At 50.3% G+C, this 7316-nt stretch overlaps 2 long non-coding RNA genes across 2 annotated transcripts in view; one reads left to right on the top strand and one right to left on the bottom strand.

Annotated features, from left to right (window-relative positions):
* Positions 1–975: 975 nt before the first annotated feature.
* LOC121104423 lies at positions 976–3871 on the bottom strand. Its single transcript, XR_005836752.1, has 3 exons — positions 3783–3871; positions 2867–2917; positions 976–2008 (listed from the first exon to the last, which is right to left on the bottom strand). It is a non-coding gene; the product is annotated as an uncharacterized LOC121104423 (long non-coding RNA).
* The window catches only part of LOC121104421, a 5592-nt gene continuing 1771 nt past the window's right edge, over positions 3496–7316 (top strand). The window contains exons 1-2 of the long non-coding RNA XR_005836751.1: positions 3496–3630; positions 3808–3888. This is a non-coding gene — a long non-coding RNA (uncharacterized LOC121104421). The remainder of the gene's footprint in view (positions 3631–3807; positions 3889–7316) is intronic.

Here is a 7316-nt window from a genome sequence, read left to right as displayed (position 1 = left end):
GGGGGGGGGGGGGGGGGGGGGGCGGTGGCGAGTCTGGTCGGCGCTTCCCGCGCGGCCGTCGGCCAGGGCGAGAGGGGGGCCCGCGGCACAGCCATTTAAAACTTCATAAATTATAAACAAGCAGCCTTGGCCTTCGCCATAAATTCTGCCCCTTTTGAGCCTGCAATTAGTGTTAGGAAGCACTGGAGTCTAAACACAACCAAACGCCCTCTGAAGGGCCCAACTGCCCAAGGTTGCAAACCTTTATTTATTTCCCAGTACCACCCCCTCCGCACCCCGAGGTCTGCACACACAGCCGCCTCCTCCCCCGCCGGCGGTGCACTCTCGGTTGGGTTCCCGCTCGGCGAGGGAAGGTCACAATAGCAGCTCTATCGGCGGAGGCGCCCGCCCCCTCCCTCCCCGGGCTCGGAAAGGCAGAGAAAGGAGAGAGTGGGGGAGGGGAGCACGGGCTGGGCAATGGCGCCCTAGGCCCAGGCCTCTCCATCCCCGGGGAACTGGGGGAGTGTGTGCCTGGCAGCGGGAAGGGGCCAGTTGGCAGAAGGAAACCTCCACCCTAGCCCGTGACTTCAGCCGGAGACAGGCCCACCGGGGGCAATGGGGAGCGCACCAAGGCCTCGAGGCTGCTGGCCCCTCACTGTCGGGCGCTGGGCTGAGCGCGCTCGGAGCAGCCGGGCTTCCAGGAGCCCTGCGCCTCTGTGTGCGCAGCTTCCCCGTGGGCTCGGCGGCGGGCGAGGCCTCACAATAGCACCGTGGGGCCTACGCCTGGAGGTGAGGAAGGGCTGGGCTTCGCCTTGGGCCTTGGGCTCTGGGAGGTTTACCTCGTTCGCTGCTCCAGGAGAGGAAGTGGCTCTTTGGCCCAGGCCTTGATCAGCAGTTTTTTATTTTATTTTTTTTCCCTACAGAGACCGCTGAAGGGTGGAGTGGGGGAAGGGTAGGGGTCAGGGAGGTTGTGGGGGGGGGGGTCCTCCTGAGGCTTGAAGAAAGGGCTCAGAGTCTAAAACCCAGGCCCATGGATGGGGGTGGCAGCCGTTTGGGAGCCCCTGGTTGTTCTGACCAGGCAATGAGAAGTGAATTAAAGCAGGGTAGGGAGGAAGCTGCGAGAATGGCCCAATGCAGAATGGGGGGTGGGGTGGGGAAAGAGATTTAGGCCGAGAGAGAGCTTGCCCTGGCTACCAGGAGAAACTCAGGATCCAGCCTGGAGTGGAGTGAAGAGACCCAACTGAGCTAGCCAGGGGTGTGGGGAAGTTGCAGAGGAAAGGTCTGAAGAGTTCTCCTGGCCCCTGGACAGGTGGTAGGAAAGGGCGATTAAGTAAATGTTCTGCCTCCCGGCTTTCAGACCTCAGCCTCATCCAGGGACCTGACAGAGAAAAATCTGCCTCTGATGAATCATTAAGTTAACTATCCATTTGTACCATTTCTTTGTACAGGCTTTCAAATGAGAGAGAGAGAATATAGAGTGAGTACTTTCCCCTGGTGCAGCCCCAAGCCTAGTCCCTATCAGAGACACATCAGCCAAATTGGTTTCCTAGGCCCCAGAGGCTGCTAACCTTGCTGAACAGGATCTTTCGAATTTCTATCTGTAAGGAGTATTAAAAGATAGTAATAACCTACGCTAGCTACTTATTTCTCCCTTCCCCATCCTGTACCAGCCAACCCACCCTTGAGTGAAGTGCATCTTCTCAGCCCTAAGTCTTGGGAGCCTAGGCTCTCCATCTGTTGAGGCTTTTCATTAGGGAGGGTGAAGAGGATATGTGTGGGTGTATGTTTGAATAACAAAGAAGAAACCCAACATTCTAATGAAAAGTGTTTCTCTGCTTGACCTGGAGAAGCCAGAAGCTTGTTTACACTGTCAGTACTCAAGGGACAGTCACGGGCCTGTTTGGCTTTATCCTCAGAATTTGTTGAACCTTTCTCTTGAAGTATAGAATTGGTTAATCCCAGTTTCAGATCCAGGAAGGTCCTCTTCATCTGGGAGTTCTTGGCATTACTTTGGTACTTCTTTCAGAAACTGTAAGGAAAAAAAAAAAAAGGATGAACAGCAATTGGTGAGTATTAAATAAAAATACAAAGAGGGGCAGAAGGCCCCAGTCCCCATAGACCCACAGCCTCACCACTTCGGGGCACTGCAACTTCCCAGAGAGGCTATAGCTACCGCCTGGGTGAGCAGGCTTATCCCTGGACACTTTGGGCACAGAGAGCTGAGGCTGAGTCGCCAGCCATACCCTCACCAGCTCTGAGGACTAGCTCACTTAGACCTCTCTTGCAGGGAGCCTGGATGGAGAGGAAAAAAAAGACTGGGTAGGTGAATCCTCTGTACTTACTGCATTGGTGGTGATGGTGGTGAAGATCACCGCCGAGGGTGAAATCTTAGTTTTCATTGTTCCCTTGTCTTCCGTCCAGCTACAATGCCCTTATCTTTGGGGCCCAAGGTTGGTACCAAATGGATTATATATCCCTGGCCTAAAACCCACGCCTAAACACTTCCCTCAGGTCTCATAACCACTTGGCAAGTTGGAATAGTACAAAGGTAATTCAAGGACCCACTTTCAGGCCAGGTCCAGCCTGAAGCACAGTGAACAGAAGGTTTCCCCACATGAAGGAAGAGGAAATGTAAATGGATGTCCAATCATTTGCATTAGCAGAAGCAGGTGAAAGGTCCCTATTTTTTTTTTTTTTTTAGATTTTATTTACTCATTTGAGAGAGAGAGAGCACAGAGAGAGAGTGAGAGAGAGAAACAGACTCCCCACTGAGCAGAGAGCCTGACCTGGGGCTCACGACCTGAGATCACGACCTGAGCCTAATGCAGACGCCCAACCTCCTGAGCCACCCAGGTGCCCCAAAAGGTCCCTATTTGTGGCAAAATACCTTGACTGGTTCCTATAGCTAGTCTGGATCATTTTTCTGAAAGCATACTATCTGGAAAATAATGAAAATAGGATTTTAACATTAGTAAGAGCGCAAGAAGGAGCCTTTAATTTAAATCGGGATTCATGGAGAACCCTGGTGGTACAGTGAAATGTTTTTATTGGGAAGGCAGGCCTAAAACCAGGCCAAGAGGACCTGTTGGGCCAGGGCCTTTCTGAAGGAGGGCAGAAGAGCAGCGCTGACTTCTGAGGAAACGGGGAGAAGGCCCTTTGATGGCTCTATTGTTCCAAGCACTGCCCTACAAATACCACATGCCTCCCTGCCTCGTCCGCAAGGGCAAAGCAGGAAGCTGGTCGGCTGAGCGGAGGAGCTCGAGGTAGTGGCAGAGCTGGCACAAACCTCCCTCAGCCTCGTCTGCTGCCCCTTGGGACAGCAACGACGCGCCATTCCCGTCGCAGGCACCGAACACACAAAGGAAGCCCCCACCCATCCTCAGACGTGGGGACACTCTGGGGAGGAGGCTGGCGTGGACCCCGAGTCTGAGCACCTCCCTCCCCCGCGGGGAACAATAGCCGCCGCCTCCCCCGGGCGGCCCGGCGGGGGCGCGGCACAAAGGCCGTCTCGGGGCCGCGCCACCATGTGACGCGCGCGCTCGCCCCGCGCACCCCGGGCCGGCGGCAGGACGCAGTCTGCGGAGCGCGGGAGCCGCGGGGCTGCGGCCGGGCTGCCCGAATCCACCTGGCACACTTTCGGCGAGACAAACGGTGAGTTAATCACCCAACAGGCAGGCGGCCGCGTCCCCTCTCGCCAGCGAGGAGGGCTGGGGAGGGGGCTGGGGTGAAGGATTTCTCTGTGTGTGTCGAGGGTTGGGGGGGGGGGCGGGAGAAGTTAGTCCTATTAAGAATTCATCAATCACCCGGTGTGCACTTTTCGCTCGACAGCGGTTCCTCCTTCTTCAGAGCAAGTCTGGGCCAGCTGGGAGCCGACCAGAAGCCGCAGGCAGCGGAGACGCAGGCACGCGGGTGAGCGCTCACGGAGGGTGCGATCCGCCGCCCCACGCTCTGCGGCGCGAGGCCGGTCACCCCCTCTCTCCCGGTCCCCACTGCCGCCTGCAGACCCCTTACGGCCCACGGCCCTCCCAAGAGGCGGGCCCCAGCGCCCGTCCCCGAAGCAACAGTGACTCGGTGTCCCCCCCCCCCACTTCCTGCTTCCTCCCTCCCGGTCACACCCTCAACGCTACTCTACGCCCAGAAAGGGACACTCCATCTCTCCCAAGGCGGAACAAGAAAAATTCCAATGGATCAGAAGGTTTTTGCAGACACTATTTAAGAATTTAAAAAAGATTCCCAAGGGACTAGAATTCAGGGAAGAGGCGGAGCTAGTTTCGTTCTCTTATTTACCTGCCGGAGTAATTTGTGTGGGAGGAAGCAGGATAACACCCCTGTTGAACTTGGAACTAAACTTGAATGCCATATAAAAAGCACAATAAAAATACACTTAAAATACCAACCACAATGATATGCCTCTCCTTTCTTCTCTGGTGTGAGGGAAGGACTGTAATATTTTTACATCAGCTCTTTTGGGGTTCACTTTAGAAATACCATAAAGGGATAGCCTAAGGGATAGACTGAAAATGGCGCGCAGCGCGGTGTGTGTGGGGTCATTAGCATTAGAGCTGTCTAGCTCAGGAGAGCTTGGGTAAGTGGGTGGTGAAGCATTCTTACAACCCTTCTGGAGTGGTACTTGTAGTCCTCTTTGTAAATTCTAAGAAAGTTCCAGGCTAACCCCTCTTTTACTCTTTTTCTAAGTGACATCAGCTGAGAAGTTTCTGGAGTTAGTTAAGTGTTGCCTTGGCCTATAGGAAAGAGCCCCTAAAAGACAGAAAATCCCAGTTGCCCCCTCCCCCTTCTCTTTCAGCATCCTCTTGGGTGGAAATTAACTTGCTCTGGAGAGATGTTCTACTATCATTTTGCTTTAGATAGATTATAACCTGAAGCATTAAGCCTTGCACAGTGTTCTGAACTCATTAAGCAATTAAAATACTGGTCCTGTTGTCCTTGGCGCAGAGTGTGTCCCTCTCTCTTTGCCTTTCAGCAATACCTACTGAACAGCTCCTGTGGGCACTGTGCTGGGCTCTGAGATAGAAAAATGAGTCACTAATAGTGTGTGCCTTTTCATCTCCTGGGGGAGAAAAAGAATCCTAAAACTGTGTGACAGATGCTAGAACACAGGTGTGGCCATAATGTTCCTGGAATAAAGAGAAGGAGCCACTAACACTACTGTAGGGTCAAAAACAAGGCTTCTCAGGGGAGGTGAATTTGGGTTCCTGAAGTATGAGTTTTTTAGGAAGGAAGGAGGGACATACCAGGCAGAAAGAGCAGCACATGCAAAGCAAGGAGGGAAGAAAGAGCAAGGTCTGGACCTGGAACAAGAATCCTTCGGAGTAGAACGTCTGGCTGGAAAGAGAGGTTGTATGGGGTACATGGAAAGGAGCTTGGACCTAAGCTGTAGGCAGTGCGAAGCCACTGAAGGATTTAAGCTGGGACGTGAGGTTATGTATTTGGAAAGCTTGCTCTTTGGGATCCTGTGACTGACTGGAGAAAGCAGAGGTAGGAGGCAAGAAGGAAAAAAAGGAGGCTGCTGCAATAATCCAGCAGAGAGAGGGACTAAGGTAAGGACAATGAAGAGGAAAGACGTTTAGGAGGACAGATTGACAGGACCTGGTGATAACTGGTTGAGTGAAAGAGGAATTACAGATGGTAACTCCTAGGTTTCCATTTAGAGGATCTGAGTGGGTACTCAGGTCATTCGCCAAAATGAATACAGGAGAGAAAAGACTTTGTAGGGGAAACGAATGAATTCAGTTTTAGGTCTACATTGTGTTTTCTGTTTTGCTAACTGATACACTGTATGACCCTAACCAATTCACTTAATCTTTCTGGCTTTCCGTTTCATCACCAATTTAACAGTCAAAGGATATCTACCTCAGAAGTTTATCGTGTGTGTGTGTGTGTGTGTGTGTGTGTGTGTGTTTGCGTGCCCACGCACATGCCCACATTAGGTATTATCTTCACCAAGTCTGAGTGAGTGTCCCATCCAAAGCTAAAACTAGGGAAAACATCCTCTTACCCATACCATGCTGATCAATACTTAGATCCTGGATGGCCAGTGAGAAATAAGTCTCAGGAAAATTAAAAACAACACGCTCCTGCTTCCCAGATATTGAGTCCAAGCTAATGCTTAGGACTAGGTCAGATCACATCGCTAATTAGAGCTCCTCTGCTTCCGGAGGGTACTCTCCAGGGAAGAGGAAGCCTCTTAGCAGATGTCAGAGAGCTTTTTTATATCATGTGTCTTTCAGGGAATGCTTGAAGCCACCCATTCTCTTTGAACCTCCTTAGGCTTCCCTGTGACACAGTGCAGTATAAGAAAGAGTGTTGAACATCCGACCTTGGCCATTTACATTGGGTGTGATGACAACAAGTAGTTTATCTTTTCTGTGTCAGTATTACTATTTGTAAAATAGAATTATGAAAGGATCAAACAAGATAAGGAAGGATGGCATTTTTGGAGATGCTCTAAGGGTGAGTAAGAGGTATTATTTCTTACTTATTAGATTGGCAAAAATAAAAAAATTTGCTATCCCACTGGGCTGCCAAGGTTATGGGGTAACAGGAATTCTCTTATGTTGCTAGTAGAAGGGTAAATTGATTGATTCCTAAGCAATTTGGCATTTTGTATCAAAATTGCCAGTGCACATACTTTTGACCAAGTAATTTCATGTCTGGGAATTTTTCTAATAGGTCAAAAACTTAAACATGTGTTTGTAATAGCAAAAAACTAAAAATAAGCTAAATACCCATTGATAGGGGATTAGTTAAATAAATTGTGGTAGGTATGCACAGCAGAACAGCATGAAATTGTAAAAATAAACCAGAAGGTCTGTATGCATTTATATGAAATGATCTTCAAGATACAATAGGGGAGGGCGCCTGGGTGGCTCAGTTGGTTAAGCGACTGCCTTCTGCTCAGGTCATGATTTCAGGGTCCTGGGATCAAGTCCCACATCAGGCCCCTTGCTCAGCGGGGACCCTGCTTCTCCCTCTGTGTGCTGCTCCCATCTGCTTGTGCTCGCTGACAAATAAATAAAATCTTTAAAAAAAGATACAATGAGGGGAAGCATGGGGCAAAAGAGTATATCTAATATGCTATCATTTATGCAAAAAAGTGGGGGAATTTATAAATAGATGGAGATGTATAAAGTATCTCTGGAAAGATACAAGAAACTAATAACTGGTGTTTATGGGAAGGGGAACTAGGTGGCTGAGGACAGGGGTGGGAGAAAGATTTTCACTGCGTACCATTGTGTACCCTTTGAATCCTGAACCACGTAAATTTAAATTTATTACCTAAATACCTAAAAAAATAAAGGAGCCAAAAAAAAAAAAAA

The sequence above is a fragment of the Ursus maritimus genome, unplaced genomic scaffold, assembly GCF_017311325.1.
Source record: "Ursus maritimus isolate PB19 unplaced genomic scaffold, ASM1731132v1 scaffold_1, whole genome shotgun sequence".
NCBI lineage: Eukaryota > Metazoa > Chordata > Mammalia > Carnivora > Ursidae > Ursus > Ursus maritimus.
This window is presented reverse-complemented; position numbering and strand designations above follow the sequence as displayed.